The sequence below is a fragment of the Cyanistes caeruleus genome, chromosome 11 (assembly GCF_971803275.1).
Source record: "Cyanistes caeruleus chromosome 11, bCyaCae1.hap1.1, whole genome shotgun sequence".
In the NCBI taxonomy this organism is placed as follows: domain Eukaryota; kingdom Metazoa; phylum Chordata; class Aves; order Passeriformes; family Paridae; genus Cyanistes; species Cyanistes caeruleus.
Genome location: NC_141711.1, coordinates 7,809,330 through 7,835,762, shown reverse-complemented (window position 1 = coordinate 7,835,762; position 26,433 = coordinate 7,809,330). Strand labels below are relative to the sequence as shown.

Below are 26,433 nucleotides of genomic sequence, written 5' to 3'. Positions count from 1 at the left end.
CGCGGGGGCTCCGCGGCGCGGTGAGAGGCGCCTGGGGCAGAGGGAGCCCCAGTTGCCAGGGACCTGCCTGCCCCCCACCGCGGCTTCTCCCGTCCTTTCCGTGGGCTCCTGAGCCAGCCGCGGTTGTTCGCCGCGGCCAGGTGTGCAAGAGCCTAATTAAATTCCGAAGGTTTTATAGGAACTTCTACTTATGTTTTCTTTTTTTTTAAATTTTTATTCTTGGAATCCCTTTTCTAACACCAAATGCAGAGCTAAGCAGATAGACCCATCCCATCCCTTCCAGCAGCTTCTCACATGGTAAAATGGTTTGAAGCAAAAAGAAACTAAGTTGGGGAGAGGGTTAATAAGTCTGCAGCTTTTGACTAAACATTTATCTTCTTTGTATTGATTTCTTCTCAATTTCAGCCCTTGGAGTGATGCCTTTCTCCCTGGTTCTGATATATATTGTATAGTAATTACATCTAGAAGGCAGGCTCCAGGAATGCTGCAGGAAAACAAGCCCTGATGTTGGTTTAATATGACAGTATTGTATGACTTGCTGATTTAGATCAGCGATGTTTGAACCAGATAATATTTGCATTACGGTTCGAATATGAAGATGGATGCAAGCTGAGGGTAGTAGGACGCTTGCAGAGTGTTGGTAAACTCTTTAATGCCAGAAGCCATAAAACAGCTGTGTAATACTCGGGAATGTTTCAGGGCTGCTCATTGCTAAAGGTTTGCCTGGAAAGCAAACTATTTTCCAGAAAGGCTTTTGTGCCTTTAGTTTTTGCACAGAGCTAGCATGTTAGAGCTCAGAACCCCTCTTGCTCCTTTCCTTCCTTTCCTCGGAAGAGCAGCGGTACCTGGCGGGTGTGCAGCCCGGGATGCTGAGTGAGACATCCTGCGAGCCTCACACTCTGATCCGCACAGCAGAGATGCCCGAGGCACCAAAGCTGCAGGGAGGATCTCTGTGGGCTATAACAGGACATTGGTGCTGACAACATCCAATGGCAAATCATCGGAATTTGTGTTGGCAGGGAATCCCGGCCGGATATTAACCATTTAGTGTCTACCACAAATGCTTCTGTACCTTTTCGGTGCATTTTCTAGCAAGGATTAAAGAAGTAACGTATTTGTCAGCTTCGTTTTAATTTGTAAGCATCCTTCTTCCCTCTGCTTCATATCTAGTTCCTTTTAGATGGAAGAGAGGTCACTACTTGTTTTCTCCCCTGCAAATCACTTTACTTCGTGAGGAAACCTAAAGGCTATTCTTTTCTTTGTTCAGTAACAATAAATGAAGCATGTAGAAAATAAGTCTTTGCAGTATTTCTTTGTTAGTAGTGTTGTAATAGGGTTTCACTGTTTAAATAGGTATTTTTGTTGTTGTTCCTGTGCTTGCAGTAAGAGAAAGGAGTCACTCTGGCAAAAAAAATATGTGGGTACGGTTTTCCTCTTTCTGAACTGTTTAGTGCATTTCTCTGTGGACTTGTCACTGGTAATTGCATTGGTTAATAAATCAAACCAAGACAAGGTATGAGAGGTTGTTTCCATGGGGTCTGTTTGCTCATTAATCTAAATTCACAGTACCAAAAGTCAGTAAGACATAAATATTAGCATTACGGTGATATCCTTACTATCTGATTTCTTGGTGCTTTGCCAAGAGAGAGTAAATATTTTTCTGTAAAGGAAAAAGTACACATTTGTGCAGTTCTTAGCTTTTGCTTTGACAATCCTGTCGTCTAAGGAATGACAATTGCTACCATTTTCTTTGCCTAGATGCATAAATGAAAGTAATTTTCTTGAGTCTAGATTAGCTCTTTGGTAATGAATCAAATTGTTGCTAACCTGGTAACTGCCTAAATGGGTTTTGGATTTTGAGTCTTCATAGATCTGAGCTGAGAGTTAATTTTGCATGTAACTGTCTTCTGCTTGGAGAAAAAAATTATACTGGGAGCTGTGCCTTATGAACTAAGTAAATACTACTTCAGATATTTTTAAAGGTACAGAGAAGACTGGCTTTCTCTAATAAAGATTTTACAGAGGAAGGTGCATTGTGCACATAGAGAAATACGGAATGTACAGGAGAGGGCCCTCCAAGACTTTATTTAGTCCTGTGGCTTTTATGAAGATGACACTTTGTACATTTTAATTATCCCTTATTTTCAGTGCTGTTTCAAAGTACGCTGTATGTTACGGGAAGTTGCTAATGGAGTCCTTGCACATAAAGACAAGTTGAGCCTTCCTGGGCTGCAGGAGCTGAGCTTGTGGTTTGTTTCTTGGGGGGAAACTCCAGGGAGAGCTTTGCTATCCCCTGCTATTTTAGCAGGCTTGTGGTTAATGGGGCCTGGACCTGGCTTTCAAAAGTCTTCAAGCAGTCCCAGGAGCTGTCTGTGCTAGCAGCCAGAGGAAGAGGTTCCTAAAGTTGGGAGGGAGGAAGAGGCATCACAGAAGGAAAGAAAGGATTTCAGTACATTCAAAAAAAAGAAACACAGCTTGAGGGTGATTGGAATTCCCTCAATATCAGTGGATATTGCAATATCTCCAAAGCCTGTATCCAGGCTGGGAATGTTGCTCTGCTTGGAAGAACAAGGAGGATTTTTTGCCAGTGCACATGAGTTAGGATTTCTTTTATTGCTCTCTTATCCTCATACCCTCTCTTTTTTTGTCTAGGAAAGGAGGTTGTAAGGGTTTCTGATCCTGTTCAGAAAAGGGGTGTCTTAGAAGAGTGATGAGCTTCTGTGAGTCAAGCAGAGATGTTGTGTCCTTCACCAATCCCACCTGCATCCACACTGGAAATCTTTGTGGAACAAATAGATCCTGTTTGATACCATAAAAAATCAGTGGAAACCACCCATTGATTTCAGTGGGGTGATTTCACTCCCAGTTTCTGGGTCTTTGCAGGGACAAGTGTTGTCTGTACTGTTATCAAGTTCTGAAAATTTAATGGTTGGAATTTGTTTCCAGTTACAGAAAAGACAGCTAACAGCTCTATCCATCTTATAATCAGTGCTCAAGGACTAACACACTTACAGTTTTCTGGAATAAATGTTATTAAAGTTGACTCTAATTTAAATGTTCAAGTTTCATGGTTAAATTAAGGAATGACTTAAAACTATTAATCTCAACTGTCCTTGGAAAAAAGTGCTAATCATTTGGTTGCTGCTTTTTAGCAGCCAAATGAACATGTGGCATGATGTGCTCTGAACCCTAAGGGTCTAGTAATAACACTGTACTTCAGCTAATACATAACTTTAATCAAAGAAATTATGAGAAAATGAGCCTAATTTCTATTTGCCCAAGTTATTCTGCTTCCATATTTAAAGAGTTGCTCCTGTGTGTTGATGAAATTGTAATTATTTATGTTAATGTGCCATGCTACTTTAAGTCTAAACATTCTTAAGCATTCTATTCTTAAGTATTTTAGGAAGTGGAATCTTATCAGACAAATGTTTTTCAAAACATGGAATCATCTGAAGATTTAGCTGTGCACTATATAGGTTAATCTATGGTTTAGATATTCCTTCTGGGAACTGCTTGCTGCTTTAGGTGTCTGAATATCTGCATCAAGTTTTCCCTTCTTCATGAGGTAAACTCATGTCAGTGTTTGCTCCAAGTGAAAACTGTGTATCTGCAATTTCTTGCACAGGTTGTTGGGAAGGTAACTTCAGAGCTTGCCCAATTCCACCAGGGAGCATCAGTTTTGTGAACACATCCCTGGGTTGGAAGCAAAGCAGAGAAGGAAGATGTACATTAATGCACCCTTTCATCCTAAGCAGAAGCAGCTGGGGTGTGGCCAACTGGAGGTGCCCAACTAGAGAATAACTTTCAGTGAAAGCAACTAATCTTCACTTTTGTGTGTCCATAAACCTTTAGAGTAAAAAAAAGCCAAAACACAGAAAAATGATCCTTGAGTGCTGTTAATTTTGCCATTACTCAGTATCTTGTGCTGATGATCATGTTGTTTGTATTGAAGATTACTTACCAGATGACTTGCCAGGGCGAGTCAAATTGGTTTCTTTCAATGGTACTAACAGGTCCTCCAATACTCCAAAGAGATCTCAGCCCACTTCAGTGAGGACAAGTGTCCTCTTGAATGAATCTAGGCTGCACTGGTTGTGTCTCCAAATGCTTCCCTTTCAGTGCACACTCATCTTCTTGAGGCACAGCTGCCAGGACACAGCAGTTTCCAGCTTTATGCCTTGAGCTGTCACATATTTGTGGCCTAAGCAAAATTTCTTCCCACCCTGAAAGTGACCAGATGAATTAGGGAGCAGATTGCAAGCGCAGCAATGATGCTGCTGAGATACTCCATGGATATTGCTGTTCTTGTCTCATTTTTCCCTTCCCCTGATGTTACTACTGGGAAGCTGGAGGAAAACAGTGGTGGGAATAAACTCCCCAGTTGGGAGGAGGAGGAGTGAAGGCACAGGGTAGTAAGGAAGCTCAGAAGTTCATGCAGTCACTGTAAGATGTGTTTTGCTACACTGAATGGCTCACTTTACAGCAATTGGAATTAGTATTCAAGTGAACTATGGTTAAAGTAAAATCAGTGTATGGCAAATTTTTTTTTAATGTGGTTTTATTATGCATCTCCAAGTTTGCTTGGGAGTTGAAGTACTAGTACTCTTAATTATCAAGTCATTTGAATAATGAACCATTTTCCAGAACTTAAAACATGACTGCATCATGCACCTGCCAGCGGTACTGGCACATAAAATCTCAATTGACATGGGTGTTGCAGTTTTTCTATGCATAAATGCTGCAGTGATGTCTGATAGATGTTTATCCTGTCCAGTGCCCGCTTTGAGGGACTTTGCAGTCATAGTGTGGGGGCCTTTCTAAAGAAAATCTAGGAGTTTTGAGACTTGGATGCTTAGCTTAGGAAAGCTCCTTTGAAAAATCCTTTTCTCTGCTTGCAGTAATATAATGAATGAAACCTTGAGCCCCGAAGAGCTGCAGTGGTATTTAGGAGCAAAATGCAGGATGTTATTTGGTCTTGTGGCAGCTGCTTTGTTCTCTCTTTTTTTTGAAATAAAATCTGCCTGTCTCCCTGACAGAGTGCTGTTAAAAGTTCTGTTGGGAGTCAGTTTATTCTGCTAACAGGAAGGGAAAGCTATCTGATAACTTCTTGCAGGCAAAGTGAAGAGTTGTTCAGTTTTTCCACACCTCACTCTGTCCCATCTTCTGTCCTTGCAGGAGGCTTGTAAGAGACATAAGAAATGCTATAATACTTGCTATAACCAAAGCAGCACCTTGCCCTTTTCTTGCTCCTGTAAAAGCATCTGCTGTTTGGATTATTGTTTTTTAGCAGTCTGAAGTCTTAGACCTGGAGCTCCTCAGGTTGTCAGCCTGGTTGATGACCAGTGTTGGTTGTCCCACAGTGGAAGAGGACTTCAGTGTAAGAAGAGGTGAACACTGAGTAAGCAGGATATGATGGTAATGTTGTGCCAATGTACTGTATAAATCACTTTCCTACTGCAGAGAAAAATCTGTTCTCTCCTGACCCGTGTTGATGGTCCTCAGCTGAAAGCAAATCACTTTCTTTTGGTCTCTACATTTCTTTGAAACAAGAATGTCCCTGAAGTAACTCCCCTCACTGAGGACCACTCTCTGCCTTTGTGTCACTTTGGTGTGCTTAGAAATGCTGCCCTGAATATTTTTTCCCCTTTCCCCATCTCCCCTTTCCTCTTCTGGATTGCACAAGAATTTGCTTGGTGTCTTAGGAGGCAGTGAAGTTTGTGATACATATCTCAAAATAAATAGGTTTTGACAAAGCATTTTTTAGGGCAAGTAGTGCTTTTTTTTTTTTTTTTTTTTTTTTTTTTTAAATAGACATATGTTTATATTAAAGCTCAGTTTAGTGGCTTCAGCTTGAGTCTTGTGTTCAGCCATCCTTCCCCATTCCCAACTCCCTGGAAACAATAAAGATACCCAGTAGCTTTCAAATAATTAAGTACAGATCTACATTGCTATCAAAATTGAGTTTAAGGATTAAATTTTCTATAGACTTTCATTGACATTTAGATTACTAAGGTGCTTTTAGACTTCTGGAGATTATGGTATAGATTTCCTGCAGTTGAAGTGGAAATGAGGGATTGTGCAGCAAGTCTGTCTCTTAAACATTGCATCCATTCACCGGACAGGCAGAGAGAGCCAGCTGAATGTCTCTTCTTCTTGGTCTCCATTCTGCTTGTAGGTGGTTGACTTATTATTGTTACAGTGCTGTAGCTTGTGTATTTTGCATTTAAATCCATACTTAAACTACAACTAAAATTTGCCTGTTGACAGCAGTTGCATCATATTTTAATTGGTGAGAAGCGCTAATGGAGTGTTCAGGTTCTAAAATTAGTTGTTTATTTTTCCTTCCTTGCCCAAGGGTTTTGCATCAGATTATATGGTTTCTGTATAACTGTTTGTGTTCTGAAGTGACACCTTTGTGCAGTTTTAGCTCTTTAAGTAAGTGTTAAAAGTTTGTGCTCAGTGACAGCAGTTTCAGAAACTGTGACTTTTTAAATGTTTCTTACTACATTGTTTATGCATTGCAAAGTGCTCCCCTCCTGTTTACTGTGAATTAATTCATTGTTATGTTTGCAAACTGGGGGTGCAAAATGTACAGGTTCTCTAATTTCTTTTCCTGGTGCAATGGCAGATCCTCAGCTGCTGCACACTGTCATGGTGTGACTGATGCTGCTGTTGCTGTGGCAGCTTTCACCAGGTGAGGATTTGTCCCATAACCATCCTGGCATTACTCTGAAACACAACCATGCTTGTTATTGCAAATATTCCCCTTGGGTGGCTTTGTGTCAAAGGGGTGCTGTTTTAACACTGTCTTTGTATTTCTCTGAAGGTAACTTTCTTTTACTGTGTGGTGAAATGCAGAGCCATCTCCTAATATGAGTCTGGCTGTGGTGAAGCAGAGATGTCCAGTCTGTCCATTAAAATTCTGGCTTTCTGGAGGATGCTTTGTCATATGTATCCGTTCTTGGAATTGTTATCCTTTGTCTCTTTTAAATCAATTATTTGTTTGGTGCCAACTTGAAATTATACCAAACTTCTTCCTATGAATAAAGTTTTAGTTATCAAAATGAATAAGCCACCAAAAAAAGTGGTGCTTGAATTACTGAAGATCAAACTACAAATGTACAACTGCTGTAACAACTGTCTTGTACTTGTTTCACTTTTCTCTACTAGTTTAAAGAGCCCTCTGGTATTTTGTTACCATGAGAGTACTTGCACATTAGGATAAAACCATGTTACAATGTCCTGATTAACCCAGTGACCTCAACCCCACAAGCCCTTTGTCATGAGATTTTATCCACTCCTTGAATAATTTTTTGTCAGTCTTTTTCCCTTCAGTATTTTTTTTTTTTTCTTTAGAAAGGTGAACACCAGAACTGAACACTGGTCTTGTTCATATTATGTATGTGCAGTGCTATTGCCCTTTCTGTTTGTCCAGGGATTTTCAGTGGCCTATTTTTCTGCCACAGCAAGAAAGCTCATGTTGATTGTTTGCCTAGTATGACTTCTAGATCATTATTGCAGTCACTGCTGAACAAAATACTCTGCTGTTCAGTGGATGTGCCCTGGATTACTGATTCTTAGGATTTTTAACTTTATTTTCATAAACTCTTTGAATTCATCTTCTTTCCTTTTTTTTTTTTTTTTTTTTGTGTGTGTGTGTCTTGAATGCTGCTATAATGGCAATTCTAGAAACAGAAAGAAAGGCTTAAGTTCTCTGCAGTCTTAGTGTCTCAGATAATTTCTTCTGGGCTTTTTTTGTTTGTTTGTTTGTTTCCTTTTTAAGCCAAACAGTTTTTAAGGGAGTAGCAATCCATGCATCATCCTCTGACAGTCCAGGTGATGTGGATTTACAGTAAGTGCTCAATACTTTACTGAGTTACTGAGAGGGTAACTCAGGCTTTGACTTCTGTCAGACATCACACACTGAAGGTTTCACACAGCTCCAGAACCTGCCTGTGACCTTCTGGCCACACTGGGCACCCTTGTGTGATGACCTGGGTGTGGATAAGAGATGAGCTTCAGCAGTCCCTCGGAGTGGGTTTTACAGTGTGGGTGCAATCCCAAGGAGGCAGTACCTTTCCCAGGAATGTGAGGGAGGGTTTGCCATCCATACCCTCACCCTGGTACTGTTAATCATGCTGCTGGTTTTGGTAGAAAGTGTTTCTTTTCCTCCTCTGCTGGAAGAGGGTGGGGGGACTGGATATGGAGCTGTTTGTGAGAATTTAGATCGGCTCTGTCACTGTGACCCTGTTTCCTTTAGGGTGGCCTCCCTTGGGTGCTTTTAGCTTTTTACTTTGATTGTGTCTGATTAGCATCATGTATCAAATGAGGAAAAAGCAGTCCCTTCTCCCTCAGCTGGTAATTACCTGGGAAGAGCCTGGGGTATGCAAAGGTATGTGAGAGAGAGATTTGTGGCTAAAGGAAAGAGGGAGACCTGCCTTCACCAAAACCACTGAGAAGGTCTGTTCTGTACCTATCAGGTGATGTTGGCTCAAGTTCTGGCATGCTGAAAGGATCATAAATCATGCTTGATCAATCCTAATATTCTGGTGTGCTTCAGGCAGGCCCTGGCAGTGCATGCTGTCTGGAGAGCAGAGCAGGGTGACCAGGCAGTTTGCCAGGAAGGTTTTAATTAGCCTTTAACGTGATGGACTGGATGGCCATCACCAAAAGTTCCTTCTAGTGTTGTTCTGTGCTGCACACACTCTTCCTATGCACAGAGCCCCTGCTCTGTGTCTGTGCTGGCCCTGGAGGCTGGAGCCCAGTGGATGAGAGCTGCTGCAGCCTGGGAGGCTGGAGGTGCAGGCTCCTGTGCTGTGCAGGGATGGGCAGCGTGCTGCTGAGGCTGGGACTTGCTAGAGCGTGAAGCCTGCGAGTAATGGTAATAGGAACGTATTTCAATTTGTAACCCATTCTCCCGTATCAAGATTGGACTACTTCTATTCTGTTCCACATGTGCATCACTTGGGGAAACATGCTGATAGTACTAAACATTTAATTGCTTCTCTTGATTTTATTTGTAAATTAGAATCTAGAGGATCTGTAAGAAAAAAACCAGAGCTTAATTGGACAACATTTTAGAGCTGCTAAAGAAAAGAGACCGTAGCTCTCCAGCTTCTGGAGCTGAGACAAATGCAAACTTACTTATTGATCCATACATATGATATCATATTTTAATGACTGCCCAAACTGGAGGTCATCTCTATACTGGATTGCTTAAGAATCTGTCTATCTTATCACATCTTGTACTCATTTATAGTTGTTTCCATTTCTGGCTTTGTTGGAGAGACAGCTAGTGTTTCAACCTAAATTAAAATCAATAAGAAGCAATTTCGTTTGTTTTTTAACTACTAGAGCAGACTTTTTTTTTTTTTAGTGAGTCTCTGTATGTTCAACTAAGTCACTTGGTTCTTTCCGTCAAGATAATTGCCAGGCCTCATTAATTCCTAATTTTTGCATATGTAGGAATCGGTTTATTTTCCAATGTACCTAACAAAATGTCAAATATGATTTAAAAATAAGCACTTACTCTAAGTCATCACTGAGAAATAAATGCAGTAAAAAATACTTGGCAGTTAGAAGTAGTTTAAAAATATCTTGGGGGCTGTAGTGAATGCTTTAGACCCTGGAGCCCTGCACTGGCAAGGTAGCTCAGGCTTTCCCTGGCACATTTGGGCAGTGATCTGCAGGGATGACTTCCAGTGGAAAAAGCAGAGCCTGGGTCTCTGTGCTTTCAGTCTTTGGCTAGGATATTTCTGCATTATGCCAATTCATGTAAGAAGCTGTTGTGTTGTCAGCTGGCTTTTACCCCACAGCCAGCAGATTGCCAGCAATAACAATTACCCTGAGTCAAATTCGACATGGAATTCACACTGCAGCAGTGCTGGGGCTTCCCAGGTGAGGCAATGGTGAGCCATAACTTAATGCTAGAGAAAGTATCTGAAGGCAGTGCTCTGATGAATTGTCCAAAAGAGGAAGTGTTGCTGCTCTTGTGAATTGATCACAGGGTGCAGGAAATCATCCTTGGTGGTTTGCTGGAAAAAATAAATGCCCACCTTTTTATCAGGTGGTTCTTTGGGTTGCTGTGATCTTGCTCAATACTTCTTGTAATTTAAGAAATGTTGAAGAATTCCTGGAATGCTTAATTCTGAAAACAAGAACCTTTTGCTTGGTCTAAATATAATTTCCTGTTTGACCTTCCTTTGAAGTGCCTAAGTGTTATGAGATACCTGTTACTTTAATTTCTAGGGTTCATTTTTCTCTCACCTTTTCTTTTCCTTACGCTTGCTTTGATTCAGATATGTTTATGAGTTAAGGAAAAGGGCAAACCAAGGGCAAGAAAAGGGCAGATCTGGCTACCCTGGTAATCAAAGCAAGAGACTGTTCTCTTAAGTTAACAGCTAAAGTAGTGTTTTGTAGGAACAAAACATAATTAGTAACTAGATGACATGATGAAGAGCACATTTTCTTCACCCTTGAAGGCAGCATAGGAGTTGTGTATGAATTTCTTTAATTTGGTAACAGAACAGCAACCCATTTCTTTTTAACTAATAACCTAAAACCACACAGCAATTGGTGTTTATGTGCCAAGAAACCAACTGTGTTTAAAAATATATAAGCAGACCTGGGGTACAGTGATCCAGGGGTGTAAGGTAAAAGCGAGTTGTCCACACACTAGTGACACCTATCTTAAGTGAATCCCAAGCCATGGTTCAGTGTAAGGAGTAATACATCACAGCACAAACAGATGCTCTGCCAAAAAGGTAATTAATACTTCATGTCAAACACTACCTGCATGTACTGTTTTCCCTATTTCATGCTATTAAGCAGTGTGACCTTTTCTCTTTCAACAATTAGTTTCCAAGGTGAAAACCAAGTTAGGAAGAAAATTAACTTTTTTCATTGGCTCTGAGGAATCTTGCAGTTTCACAGTAGTCATGATTATACCTTCACACTGTACAGTTTTGACTTCTGTCTTGATTGATGACTCTTCATTGCTGTAGTTTGAGATTACATTCCCCTGATCACTCCTGTATTTGGGAGGCACGATCAGGCATTTTGGGTGCACAGACAGACGAGGTTTGTAAGATGCACACTGTCAATGAGTAACAACTCCAACTTGTCTCATTTGCACCCTATTAGTAACAAGTTCACTTGCTAAAATGCTGAAGATCAGAACAGAATTATTAATGTGCCTGACAGTTGTGCTTTCAGTTGAACTGAGGCTATGAGCACTTTATTTATGTAATGAAGCAGTGCTCTTCCTTTGCAAAACCAGGTGTTTCTGGACTATGTTCTCTGGGTATGAGACATAGGCCTTACAGTTTGATTTTTACAGTCTCTTTGCTTCTGATTTGCCTTTTTGCTTCTACTTGTGTAGTAAAGGCTGTCCTGGAATTTGCTACTTTCAGTTGTATTCATTGGAAATCATGTTGAACCATGTGGGCCGTACTGAAAGTGTTCTTTCTTGGTGAGGCAGACATCAAATACATGGCTTTGGTGAGCACCACTTCTGCTGGCTGGCTGGGATGTGCAGTACTGAGTGAAATAAAGGATCAAAGCCAGGGCTAGTGTCCTGGCTGCTCTGGAAAGCTGATGAACTATCCAGTGCTTCCCTTGGTGCCTTTCACTGACTTTTGCTGTGATTGATACAAGCAGCATCAGCAAAAACTGGACCTTTCTGTCTGCCCTTGCTGTCTTTAGACATGTGCTCTGTGAGAGCCCTGCTCACCTGTTTGTGTTTTATGATGTGACTCTGCTGTCCTGCCTTCCAGGGTGACACTGCAGTGGTGCCAAGGTGGCTGGGGAGGAGCTAATGCTGGGGGTTTGGATATATAACAAAAAAGAGCTCCAGAGACCCTTTGGCTGGACTTTTAGGGATAATGCAGTGTTAGTGTTTTTAGTATTTGCAGCATCTCATAGAAATTCCTTAGACTGAAGAACTGTGTATTATTCAGAACTATCAATAACTTCAGAGGTCCTAAGTTGCTATGTGTTGCTATATATATTTATTTATGAATACAAGTGCTTTTAAATACTGGTATAATAATAATTAAGCTTAGAAATTATATACCAGAATAGGCTTCTTCCATTAGTAAAGCAGTAGGTGGAATAGAACAAATATTCAGCAGATATTGTAGTAGAGTAGAACTGACTTTTCCCTAGGGATTCATAATGTGTGACTGAGTCCATGATTAGAAACACCATTGCAAAATCAGTTTGGCTGTTTTTAAAAAAAATAATTATTTTTTAAGAACAGACCTGTCTAACCAAGTAACGAGGCTGTTTTATAGGGCAGGAAACCTCTTTGATGGGTGATACTGAAGGCAGATGGCCTTGTGATTCCTTTGGCTGAAGTGTCTTTTGCTATTACTTTTCTGTTTACTTTGAAGCCAGACTTGTAAGTTTCCAAATAAAAACTGGTAAAACCTGTTAATTTTGCACCAGGGTTGAAGTGGTGGAGAAAGGCTACATTGCATAGTTGCTTACACAGGGCTATTGGTTTTGGTTTTGAAAAAGTCCCCCTTCAGGCAGTGGAGATTTCTACCTTGAGTGTGATGGTGCAACATCAGATGAAATCTGACTGAGGAATGATTTATTGCAACGTTACAAGAAAAAAAACTTATCTACCACAGGCTACATTGATAGAGGACAATGATATTTCATTGCAGTTTCTTCCCTGAAAAGCTACAGTGGCATTGATGTTTTATAGTTTACATGTTGCTTCATCAGTTTGGGCAGCCTGTGTCATGGAAGGGAAATGTGTGGAGATTGCTTGTTTTCAGACACTAATGCCTATGGACACATTTTTTGCAATGAGGAAAAGCAGTGAAGAAACAAGCTATTTGGACAATCATGTTCACAGCCAGATTTCTCCCTTTTTCTGTCTAGGCTCTATTTTGCCAACTGTATATTTTCTTTAGTGTTTCAAGAAACAGCAGTAGAAACAGTGGCAACAGAGTCTATGTAAAATACACACTGGCATTCTAAAAATCAGTTTAACATGTATTTTTATCTAAACTTCAGCTGTATTTTTCTTTGCCACTCCTTCCCTCTGTTTGGTGCCATCCCAGGAGTGTTTGTGAAGCCCAGAATTCTCACTGTGGAACATGGAAGAATTTTGCAAGTGACAATCACAAGGAAATTGCATGGCATAATGTACCAGATCACAGGTGATTTGCTCAAGCATAAACAAGTTGAAAGGACCTGATGATAATTTTGAGGAAAAAAGACCAAACCCTACCATGATTATGGGAGACTTTGTATTGGAGCATCTTAAACAGGATAGTTTCTGGTGTCCTGGTTTGAACCTTACTGTGGAGAAATGCAGACCTTGAAGAGTGATGGGCTGTGTTGCCCCTGAAGACCTCAGTGTCTCCTGATGTTCCCATATCCCTGAGAAGGGCACCAATGGGCTGGGATGTGTTTTTTGAGATGATGAAGCTGAACAAACATGCTAAAAATACCTTCTTAAGTTGGCTTATGTGTAACCAGCACTTCTCAGAGGACAGTCTGCATTTCCATCAGTTCCAGGATGTTGAACCTGCTTGAATTGCTCTAGCTTTTCTTTCTGGGGTTGGATTTGACAGTTGCAGAAGAGCTGAATGTGTTACCCCATCCTTGCAGCAAAGGCCAGTGTGAACACATCACACCTGTGACTGGCAAACTGGACATTGACCAAAGTCACTCCTGTTTAGAAGCATTTAAATTTAATTAGACTTGAACTATTTGGACCATGTTCTTCACAGAATGCTCATAAAATCCAGTCTGTTCTGGCTCTTTATGTTCCTGTGTCCTGTGTGTTTGGATGAGAAGCTCTGAGTAGGTGGCAATGCTTTCCCCTCCCAGACTCTGGCTCAGCACACTCAGTATTTGGTGGTGCTTTCAAGACTTTGCTGCACAAGGATGAGCAGGTGTGTGCCCAGGTAAATGCAGCCCAGGCTGGCTGGCCCAGGATGGCTTCTCACTGTTGTAGCAAGGGAGGAGGTCAGCTCTGTGCTGCAGCTTGTTGTGCTTAGCTCAGTTTAGGTATCAAATGGCCAGACTTCCTCCTGCTGTAATCTGTGTAAAGACACAGTGAGAGAGCAGCCAGGCCTTCTTGACCTGGGAGTTGTAGATGCAGATGGTCAGCCTACCTGATCCCTCTGCTTGGGAAGCAAGACAAGGAGGTGTTTGTGCTGCACAGCAACAGATTGAGCTGAGGGGATGCAAAGTGCCTGGGTCTTCATGGTCTGGTGTCTTTGTGGGCAGTGTTGATCATGCCAGCAGATCTCCTTGGGGGTCCCAATGTCTTGCAGTGCTGAGTGTGAGTACATTGACAGTGAAGAAGAGAAGGTGTGTATTCTCCATGGATTTTTTTTTTTTTTTTTTCCATTTAATGGCTTGAATTCCTTTTGGATGCACCTGTCTTATCAGACCATGGTACACTTCAGAATAAAGGAGCCTTTCCTCAGTGTTATCTGAGGTTCTCTGACCTAGGGGATGCTACAGCTACACCTTTACACTTTCAGCTCCTCTGAGGTTGGCTGCAGGATAAATCTGGTTTGTGCTGGAGTTTCATAATCATGAAATCAGCATTGATACTGAGCTGGTGGAATTTTTCAAAGAGGACAAATAGCAGTAGTCTTTCCATTTCTCTTTCATCAGATAACCTCCTCTGAGAGAGGCTGTGAGCTGGTAAACTGATATGCAGTGACTGAGACAGATCAAAAATGATACAGCTGTGAATTACTGATTAGTTTCTGAAAAAGCTGATCTTTGTGGTGTGTAAAATAAATTGTCTCTATGTGATGGTATTGGGATGCTGTTGATCATGCAATAACCATCTTCACAAGCTTGAGTTTTCATTTTAAAAGGCATCATTGTCTGTTAAATATTTGGGCATTCGTATTCCCCCTGGGTTGATCAACTGCTTGAAATGCATTATCTCACAGTGCTGCCACAATTAAAGAATGGCGTGCTCAGGTGAAAGGGTTTGTCTGTTTCATAGATTGGAGAGATATGCTCAGTGAAAATGAACATCTTCCCAAGGTTAAATTAGCTATTTAAAGCTCCTCCAATTACAATCTTGGATAGAAGGATTTTTTTTTGATTTTTTTTTTTTTACATGGATAAGATAGCAGAGGACAAATGACATAATTGAGGGGGGAGACAGAGACTTCATACGTGCTTTCTTCTAAAAGAGTGAGAGAGAGGAGACAATGCCAAGGAACTGCCTTCAGATCTTAGTCCTTTCTGGTTGCTTTTATCTCAAGCAGTCTTTGCAGGTTGGGAAAGAAAGAAAAAAGAGTAAGTATTTGTGTGAAAATGTCCTGTGACTTCTCCCAGGAGTGCCATGTGGGGCTTGATGCTATCTGGCCTTTTTAGTGAAAAAGTAACTCTCATACTGGGATATATAAATAGTCTACTTTTGCTTGCATATAGCACAGGAGAATGTATTAGATGGTGAGCTGAAATGACATATCCCTTTCTGCACAAGTTATAACAACTTAAATGAAAATTACACTCATAGCAAGAGAATGCACTCTGTTTAAATTAGATAAGGAGATTATGACAGAAAAAGATCATTGAATAAAGGGGGTTTTAAACTAGCCACTGAAATAAATGCATGACTTCAAACTTTGTCCTGCCAGAATTTATTAATAAAACACAATGAGGCTTTTGGAATACAATGAAGACCTCTTCCTTTGAAGGTTACAGTGTAATTTGTGTAATTGTGTTTGTATAATTTGACTTCAAGATCTGTCCTTGTAATTTGGTAAACTGCAGATCTTGCTGCAATCTGCTGCATTTTTCTTGTGCCTCACATTGACACATCTAATTGCCTCATAAGTATATACTCTGTTTAAAGCCATTGCACTGCCCTCTAGACCTTGAAAAATTCATCTTCTGGTCTGTAATGATAATCTGCGTGTGGATCTTATCTGTGCAGCATCTGGCCACCTTTGCTTGCTCCCTTACTGAGCATACACAGCTAATTGCCATTCTGAATAACCTCGGTTTTACGACCACACAGCTGAAGAGAGTTTACTGTATGATGCCTTAATTTCTCCCAGCTGCAGAATGCCTTCTCTTGGCAGGGGAGCCAGAACACGGAGGCACAGGCATCTTCTTGGAGCTGGCTGGTCCTTGCTGAGAAATCCCCCTTGCTTGTGTGTGTGGCACGGTTTCAGCTGCTCCTGTGCTCGGTGTTTCCTGCTGGGAAGGAAGGGCTGTGAGTAGCTGTGGGCAAGGTAGGGATTGTTGGTAGGATGTGTGTGTAATTCTGAATGTATTCTAGCCATACCTTCCTTAAATGGGTTTTAAACCCTTGGGTTTTCCCAGTACAAAGTGGGTGCCTGAACGTGTAGACTTTGAAATAAGTTACCATTTTAGATGTTGTAGGCAAACAATTCACGTTTTGAGGCATTAATGCTTTGTGTTGGGCTTGTTCACTTGGAGAGCCTGAGTTTGCTCTTGGCTGATGAAGCAGGAAGAAATCTTAAATCTGGGGTAAAAGTTCAAAACACTGCTGAGGGAGATAAAACCAAATTGGATAAGAGATGCCTGTGGGAGTGTTGAGGGCAGAGAGTCGTGTTGAGGAGTTGAGTCACTGAACTCTGAGTGCAGGCAAAGCTAATTTAGAGATGGGGTTTTGTTGTATTACAGTAATTTCTCCAATGGCTTTACACAGCAGGGCCTGAAGAAATGGCTGTTGTCAAAACCATTGGAAACTTAACGTGTCTTTGAATCTTAAAATTACGGGGTTTTTTTTTCCCTAATTATTTAGGAAAGACACCTCTTCACATATGTATTGATTCTTAAATGAATGGTATGAGACTTGAAAAGAAATTGTGTAATTTACAACTTATTTCTGCGTCCTTGGATTGAAATATGTGTAGAGTTCAGAGCAGAAGATGTTGAGTGAAGTTATACAACCTTAATAAAAATAAACCTATACATGACTTTGCATAAATGGGGGAAAAATCAAAGGACTAACGAATTTGCATAGATAACATTTGAATTGTTAATTCATATTGCACTTCATTGCAAGGATGTAATTTTTAATTAAGAATAAAATGTGGTAGATATTTTAAATGGGAAATGATTATAATTGCAGATGGAAATTGAGGTAATGAGAACTGGTTTAATTAATTGTTAACATTTTTAAATCTTTTTTTTTTAAGGCTTGTGGTCTGTGGACATGGCATTTGTTTTGTAGATGTGTGTATTTAAACATGCAATGATTAAGGCATGAAATGTTGGCAGCAAACACAGTTTTGGTCTTGAGTTGTACGTGTTGCTTGAAAGGCTCTGGGTGGATGGACATTGGGGAATCTTGTTAGACTGATTTTGTAGGATTGAATGAAACTGAGGTATGAAAACTATTTCCAAAATGTGCTTTTTAAGCCATAACTATATTTCGCTGCAGATTTCACAGATGATACAAATACTTCACTGGAGAATTTGAGGTCATATTTGTCCCCAGTAACCTTTGCCTTTAAAGCTCCCCATCGATGAATAGGACAGCATTGACCTGAACTGAACTCCCCAAGATTTTGTTGCTCTCTCGTGCTCAGGCTGCGATTACCTGGCACGGCCCTTGAGGAAGCCGTGGGCAGCTCGAGGTAGAGCTGAGCAGATCCCTGCCTGCCAGGGAGGGAAGGAGAACCTGAGTGAGCAGCTCCTGACATCAAAAATCCTGCATGTGTGGGGGAGGAGGGTTGCTGCAGCTCTGGAGAGCAGCGTGGAAGGCAGGGGAAGAAAGAGGATGCTGCTGGAGGCAGAGAAACTCCAGGTGTGTTGGAGCAGCCCTGCTGTTTCGGTGTGTCCCAAGGGTATTTCACACACAGCCTCTCTGGGCAGCACTCAATGCTCCCACTGCTGTAGAAGGTCCTTTGGCCCCTTGCAAGCATCAGAGTGTTGCACTTCATCATTCCATGTCAAGGTCTGTGAAGATTTACAGACCTCTGTTTAGGGAGATGCAGTATGAAAACCTAGAGAACAACCATTTCCTATTCAGATAGCTGTGACACTGAGGGAAAGAAAAATACTTGAGTAGATTCCTTAGAAGAGAGGTACTTCTGCCATTTGAAAACTTGGTAAACTTATTTATCAAGCTTAGAGCTCTGGTTCAAAAAGGATATTGAAGTGAACAAAATTAGTGTTGCCACTTACGTTAAGAAGCACATATGAAGTCTCTGTCATCTTTGGTTGCAGAGGGACTTGGAGAAAACTACAATTAGCACTAATTGGCGTTGTGTCTGAATCTTCCGTGCATTGGTGTGGGAATGGACCCTTGAAATGATTGGCAGGAACTACCTGCCTGCTCCAATTCCCTCAAGAGCTGTTCTGTTGCATTGCAGCACATCACAAATGAAATGAGTGTTTACCAGAAGCGGCCAGCTAACGCGTGCCTGAATTATCCATGCAGCACAGATGCTGAAATTCAGTGCCAGTTACTCAATGTGCTGGGTACTGGTAGCTCTAATAATGATGGAGTACATTTTTTCTTATTTTTTTTTTTTTTTTTTCCTGAGAAGTCCAGAGTTTTGACTCCTGCAGACTTCATTGCTTTGTGATGCTCCACAGAATGAGTGGAAGAGATTTGGCACTCCAGGCAGTTGTCTAACCTTTTCAGTATGCAGGAGTGTTTTTTAAAATTTTGGGTTTTTTGCCTTGTCACTTGGAAGGCAGCATTGCCCCTGAAATCTAGCTTGTTACTGATGTTGGTCATGGGAAAAAAATTGCCAAATTAGATAAAAACTACATATGTAGAAAGGCACATCCCTGCTTGGTTTTGGGTAAGTACAATAGAACCTTAGAAACCTAAAGAGTAAACTAATATTCAGTAAAATGATAAAAGAATTTAGTTGAATGGCAATGTAGTAGGGGGTTTTTTTTTCCCATCTGAAGTGTGCAACCAGAGATATGAAGTATGTTAATGTCACTAGGGTAATACACAGCTGATAGCAGTGCAGTCATTTGCATTTCTTCCCCTTGCCTTGTGTTTCTTTTTTTTCCCCTGAAGCACATGTTGGGAATTGAAAATGCAGTTTGCCTATTTTACACTGGCAGTAATCTTTCCATTTTTTTAATGTAAAAAATGAGTCCACAAACACGAGCAGCCACTGATGTATGGGGCTATTGATGGAAATTGAATTTGCAAAGGGAAAATGGGATTTGGTTGTAGTCTGAAATGATAATGATGTAGCCCAAATGGATTTGTAATGGTCATTCATTCATTTTTTTCTGCAATTTTGTGGTTTGACAAAACATTTATGCAGGTGACTATGAAAGTAGTTCAGGTTCACTCTGTGTGGGAGTAACTAGCTAATGGCAAATAAAAGTATGCAAAGTCTGAGCTTGAGCCTGTGCCCACAGACTTCAATAGGGGAAGGGATGGGATGCTGTGATTTATTTTACTAAGAGGGGAAAAGTGGTTGGGGTAGTGCTTCTTTGAGATCTAAGAAATAATGAAAGCAAAATGTACCTTGACATAATTCTTAAAAATGTATGGATTTGTAGTATCAACCTAGTGAGTGCTTTATGTAGCACAACAAATGTATGAGAGACTTTGCACCGTGTCTGGATAAGCACAGAGCTGGCCCTGAAGAATTTCCAGTCCAGCTATGATTAAACTGCTGTGCATTACATGGAGCTGCTGGGTTAGCTGCTGTGTTCCTGTAAGCTGTACCTGTGTGACAATCCCCACCAGCCTACAGCCCGAATTTGGTGCTGCCAGTGGATTGCAGATTTCTTATTTTTTATATCCTGGGTGCAGTTTTATGTGCCTTATGATAACATCTGCATTGTTCTGATTTCAGTGTAGCTCTGTCTTTCCTCCTGTGAAAGCAAAAGAATGACACACCAGCGTTCATATGGCCAGAATAAACTGGTGGTGACAGGAAAATGATAATTTAATGGTGTGGATGGATTTTTGGCTTTGTTTTTGTCTTGTTTCTATTTTTTCCTTCTTTTTATAGACCAGTGAACGTCACACTTGTAAACTGCCTTCCATTTTAACCAGAGTATAGTCCTTGTTAAATGTTGTATAATTTAAAAGTATGAATAGAAGTAATTATGGAGTATGGGAAAAAGTGCTTCTGGCTTTATAAATATATCCCTCTTTATAAATTTTTTCCGTTTAAAATCATTACAGCCAGTGGTTGAGAAGCAAAGGCCCAAGTGTACATGCCCATATCATGGACTGTGTGTGTCCCTTCCAGCACAGAACACTCTGTGAATCTCCAGCTGCTGAAGACAAAAAGGGAGCACGTGGGGAAAACAGGGTGCTGATTCACCTGTAGTTAATGTTGCCCCTGTTTTCCTCATGCCACTGATTCAAGCTGGAGCTTTCTGAACAAGAGCTTGGCTTTAAAGCTCTGGAGCCCTTGTGGGGCTGTCCTGGGGGAGAGCGGGGCTGGCTGGAGCCGCAGGAAGCTGCCCATTGTGAGCAGGATCCCTCAAGTATTTCCTGCAGTGTAACTTCAGCTGTTTTGGCTACAGACCTTACTGCCTTTGTACTTTTTTTATTTCTTTTTTTATTTATTTTAAGCACTTCATGAATGGTCCCGATGCAGAAGAGGCTGTGAGCATCATAAATCTGTTTACTTTAATTGGCTTTGCTATCCTGAGAAGCTCAGGGCAGAAAGAGCCAGGTGGCTCAGAGGGCTGTGGGTGGGGTTTGGTTTGTTTAAATATCAGTATTTGGAGGCTGCTGGTTTGCTTTAGGAGCAAGCAGGCTGGGTTGGTTGGACATCCCATTTGGGTGAACAGTTTGGGGCAGAGGCTGCTCCCCTGCATCTGCAGAGCTTTCCAGAGCCTGGAGTACTGCAGCTCTATAAATAGCATGAAGGGACAGCACTTCTGCCTTTCTCCTTCCTTTGTGAATGACAGCAGCTTCTTTTTTGTTGTTGTTTTTCATAATTCAGGATTGGCTGCTAAACAGGCTGGTTTCTTCCCATAATACAGTACTTCATGTTTCTGAAGCAGAGGTCTGAAACTAGCTGGACTGTGATACCACAGAGTGGGTGAGGTTGAAAGATTTGCACCAACTTCCACCTCTGACAAAATTAATCTCAGAGGGAGGTGACCCCCTAAAAAGTAATTTTTCAGTTTCACCCTGGTTCAGGGAGTGCTGTGAAAGGCCAGGTGCCAGCAGCTGTGGAGTGTAGTTGACCCAGGGTTTGTGGGGTCCCTTCAGCAGCAGCAGGGTCACAGGCATTGATGGATGCCTTGAGAACTCGCAGGTAAAACCAGCCTGCGGGCAGCCTATGTGACATTTTGACTTTGTGCTCAAGACACACAAATAAATGTGGATAGAACAGTTGTGTTGTTGACTTTGGAGCAGGATCTCTTAGCTAATGCAGGGGAGACTCCTACTTCATACTGTTAAGTTTCATTCTCTATGCCCAGCTGTGTGTGAGGTTGCAGCCATCAGTACTTCTGGTTTAATGCTGTGTTCTTTTTATGTTCACTCAACAGCCCATTTTTATTTCTTGGCTTTAACTCAGGAACATGCTTAAACATGAACTTAACTCTTGAATTCTTTAAATGTGTTATTGAATTGGAGCCAAAATGGTGAAAGTGAGAAGTTTTGCACTAAACAAGTAAATTATTGGGGTTTTTGTTGGGTTTTTTTGTTTGTTTTCTTCAAAAACTGTAAGTAAATTTTTTCTGAAGCCAAGTAGGTGATTTATTGCTTGGTGTTTCCCTTTTAATTTGCAAAATGTTTATCTGTTGCTCTTACAATTTGCTGCATGTACAGCTCCAATGTCCTTTCACACACTGCAGAGGCAAGGAAATCGATACAGTAGTGCATCCAAATTTCCTTGGGTCCGAGTCCTGTGAAGGCTCTGGTTTGTTCTGAGTGAGGTTGGTTTCTCTCTCTCCTGCAGCTCTGTAGAGGATCCCACTGCTGCAGCTCTATTATGGAATGTATTTCTGATATGGTATTAATAAGATGGAATTGTCAAATGTAGACCAGCAATGTTTTGGTTTATCAATGGGAGTGTTTTTTATATTTTATCTATGTATGTGCAGATGTTTGCCTTGAATGCTTCTATTCAGTGGCCCAGGGTTTCAGTTGTTTTACTGGAAGTACCAAGTATTTTTTTGCCTTTTTCTTACTTAGCACCCACATAAAACATTATGTTCATGAAACATTTACGGAAGCAATCCATTAAGAAGAAGAAGGTTTTCCTCTAAGGAGAATCTGCAAAATGTCGTGCTGCAATGAGCCCTGTTTGCCAGGTGTGCATTATTGCTGCCTCATACTGCAGGTTTAAAAGGTCCCTGTGATGTGATGCAATGATAGCTTTGTGTGCAAAGCTGCTTGGAAGCAATCTGAGTCAACAGGAAAGCAGTATCTCCTTAAAGCTGGTGACATATTAGGTTTGTGATCTGGGGTATGGAGGAGATAGAAAGGGCAAGGGTTTACTGTAGATTTTCTTGCAGGCGTGTTGAGCTCTTGAAGTAGTAATAAATGGCAGATTGAAATTGATCTCAGTGAGGCTTCCAGTGTTAACCAGTGTTACAGGAGTAAATGACTCCAGGTTTTTGGCCTCTTCATCAAATGGATCATGTTGTATCATGGTGTTAAGAAACAGCTTCACCTGAAAATCTCAGCCATTTCTGGGCTTTTCTGGAGTGCCTCTAGAACAGTCAGCTAACTGTAGTGAACGATTGAATGACTATTTGTGCATATACACACACACACATCATCCTAATAGAAGAGATAATGTTCTTGAAGACAAGATTAAGGATTCAGAGGAGCATTAAAAGCAGAAATATTTTTTTCCTATGTGAAGGGGAGATGAATATTTATTATGAAAATGTTAAAATAATAATTAATACTGCTAGGAAGTGGTAGAAGAAAAACTGTCTGGTTCAGCTGGTACAGATGAGCAGCTTTAAAACCACAATGTGCTGTGAATCACTTCCTTAAAGCGACAGAATTGCCTGGTGTGTTGCTACCAATGATGATCCTGTTGGCTTGGGTACTTCCCAGAGAACAAAGGGACAAATGTATTTATATATCCTCTTCTACAGTGGAGGGCAGCTGATTTTGTGGCTGCTAGATGGACATGGTGATAGGCTGAGATAAGGAGCTCTTTGAATATAGAGGCTTGTTCCAATTTACCATCAGCCTAAAGAGGCACATTTCTGCTGAGCTCAGGGGAGTTGTGCCTGGTTCCAGTGCTGCAGGCAGTGGTTGGTGGTCTGCTTTGGGTTGCAGGTGTTAGCTTGTCCTGAGTGGGGCATTCTTGCTGCTCTCTGATGCTGAAATTGCACTGAATTGCACCGTGGGGTTTCTGTGAGCCAATATACCCTGGAATAGTTACATGGAAAAGGGAAGTTCATAAGAAATAAACATGCAAGATTTTTATAAACAGTGTTTTCAGTTTGTTTTGTTTTTAATTTCTTATGGATGTATGCTCCATAGAAGATAATCTAATAGTCATGCCCAGCACTATTATTACCCCAAAATCTCTTTCCTGCACTCCTGTTTTTCACAGGAAGGCTCAGAGGTTTAATCTACTTGTCCTAGCAATTGCTCAGAGAGCTCTAATGAAAGTTTTTTTCAAAAGTATGATGTTCTAAGTAGGTTATGTGTTTTGCTAGGCTATATAGTTTCCAGAGGAAAGAATTCAATTTTGTGAGTTCCCAAGTGCTTAAAAAGTCCAAAATCTGATAGGGAAGTGCTTGGTTTTCTGGGGAAGGATAGAACTTAGTGTATTATCTTCCATGGATGAATAAAGCTATTCTATTTTTGTCCTGCTGCACTGGTGTTAAATTCATGAAATGCAAATCTGAAGTGTACGTACTGTGCATATTTGCCTTAACCCTGGAAAAGAATAGCAGTTTATTACTAAGCACAGGACAATTTTTCAAGGTGTCGGTTTACATTCCTTTTGCTTACTAATGAACTATGGAAATTGGTTACTAATGAGCTATAGAAATGGAGATTCTGCCTTCTCCCAAGAATGAAAGTGTTCTCCACGCAGTAGGTAAAATGACTTGTTACAGGTTGTGGAGAATACAAGCTGTTCAACGTATTGCTTTTATGTTCTAGAGGGTCAAAACACCACCAGCTCCCAACTTGGCTGTCACTGCCTGCAGTTTTCTTCTAATAACTCTGGAAAGTTTCTTTGTCATCAATGTATAAATCCTTGGCACTTCTGTAAGCAGATTCTTGCAAGTAAAAATAATAAGCCAAGAGATACTGAATCTAAATGGAACCTGGGCAGTTTAGTTTTGCTTGAATGCTGTATTTCTAAACACTGACTCCTGTACATCAATCCTTGTGTTCTGTGTAACGTTTGAGATCACAGGTACTCCAATGTCTGGTTTCTTTCTTTTGGTGCTTGAGCACAGAAAATAAGGAGACAAGATCTGTGAAGTCTGTAGCAGGAGGTAGAATGCAGATTTTTCCAGCCACTTTCAAATCTGCTGGAGATGAAACTCCCAGCTCTGGGACAGGCAAGAGCATCTCTACTTGTGTATGAGTTTCAAGTCTCATGAGCTTGAAGCCACTAAGTTTATGTACAAATAAATGTTAACCAATTTTAGAGATCCTGAGTGTGTTTATATACACACATGCATACAGTAATACACAAAGGCTTTGGAAGGATTGTTATTCCTATACTCAAACAGCCATGAAGTATTTGGTGATTGGGAAGAAACTAAATGCAAACAGAAATAGATAGAAAACATTTCAAATGCCTTGTTGTACACCCTTCAATACCAAACATTATTTCTAGAGGAACATGAATGTATGTTTTTTCTAAAGAAAATTCCTGGTTAGAGGCACTAGAAAGAATAAATGAAAAAGGGAAACTTACAGGAAAAAATACAAACAAAGCAGCAGCAGTAAAACTACTCATAAGGGAAGGTAATTGTCAGTTAAGAAGCACTGGACAACTAATTTACACTTAATGAGAAGAAATATTTTGAATTCATTGAGACAAACCAAATATGAAATGTTATGAGTGAGAATGGTAAATTTGCCAGTATTCATTCATTTATATGATCCTAAATGAATGTCTGTTTTGTAGTAAGAGGGGAACCAGCTGCTGTGTTTGCATATTGGAAAAAGAATGACATGACTTTTCTCCAGTACATTTTAAGACACTGAGAAACAGGAGGTGATTAGAGAACAATCCTTGCTTTCAGGTGGCTGAAATATGGATGATAGTGGTGGCCTGAGATCCATTCCAGGCAAAATAAGGAAAAGTGAATGTGTTAAGCAATAAATAGTGTGAATAGAAGGCAGTAATGTAATTCCTGCAGACCATTGCTCTTCTATGGGACACAGTCAGGCTTGCTGCAGTGGAGCTGCATGTTTGACTGAAACACAGTGATGTGATACTCTCTGATTTCTCCAAGACATTTGATTTATTTTCATGTGACAATTTGGAAAAGAAGGCGGGGTAGGAGGGAAGCAATAGCTAAAATGGGGCAAATTCAGTTTGAAATAAAGCAAGAGCACTTAGTCCATGTATCCCCTGCTGGTTTGTAACATTTGGGTTCTGGCCCAGTCCCCCTCTTAAGATGTTCTTGGGGCAGCAGGGTCAGATTCTTTCCCTAGAAATGGGAATCAACAGGTGCCTTTTCCCTGTCCATGAGTAGAAAGAGTCAGTGCAAGAGGAAGCCAGGGCCAGTGTGAGCACCGTGGGTTTGTTTGTTTTGCCACCGTAATACTGTCAAAGCTTTATTGAATGAGCTGACTTCAAGCTGTTGATATAGTTCAGACCTTGGCAGCTCTCTAATCTCCTTGAAGCTTTGGTGTTTGATTGCATTCGTTTGCCCTGCAAATAGTCAACTGTGTAAGTTATCTCAAAGTGAGAATATATTTTGAGCCTGTATTTATAATGGACAAGGTTCACAGGAGTGCAGAGACCTTGTAAAGCACACGAGCTTGTTTTTGAATATGCAGTGAAACAGCGAGTCCTGCTTCCTGAAACCTATCAAACCATGTGGTTACAAGAATCCTTTGGACACTTAGCTTTAATTATTTAATGGTTTGTGAAATTACTGTCTGCTTGTTGTCAGGTCACTGCTTTGTTTGATGTTGATATTACGTGGTGGTACCCTTATCTGCTTTACATGAAACAACATTTTCTTGTCACTGTTGGAGGAGAGAGAGATGGAATACAGGAGGTGTGGGGGGCTTTGTTTGTTTTTTTTTTAATTAACTGGTTGAATTTTGTTGCATTCTTCCACAGGCAGAGTTGTGAGTTCAAGAAAACAAATGCATGTAGTCTGTTCCTCATTGATAAAATATTTGCTTTCAACTGCATGATAGCTGAGATACAATGTGGCTTCTGCAACTGAGGCTCTGTAAATAGTTTCATTTTAAATGTCCCCTCCTAGGGCAGTGCATCTTCTTTTGGGTACCAATTTGACAAATCTTAGTGCTTAGTGTAGAATAGCATTTCTCAGAATCTG

The 26,433-nt window shown here is 40.8% G+C and overlaps 1 protein-coding gene across 2 annotated transcripts in view; it reads left to right on the top strand.

Annotated features, from left to right (window-relative positions):
- Nucleotides 1-26,433, top strand: part of PTPRG (protein tyrosine phosphatase receptor type G) — a 386,090-nt gene that overhangs the window by 1,650 nt on the left and 358,007 nt on the right. The window contains exon 1 of one of the 2 annotated variants that reach the window (XM_086846058.1): nucleotides 16,057-16,235. The exons of the other annotated variant lie outside the window; for it this stretch is intronic. The gene's annotated coding sequence lies outside the window, so the exon portion shown is untranslated. Of the gene's footprint in view, nucleotides 1-16,056; nucleotides 16,236-26,433 lie in introns of those variants that run through there. 2 annotated transcript variants of the gene reach the window in all.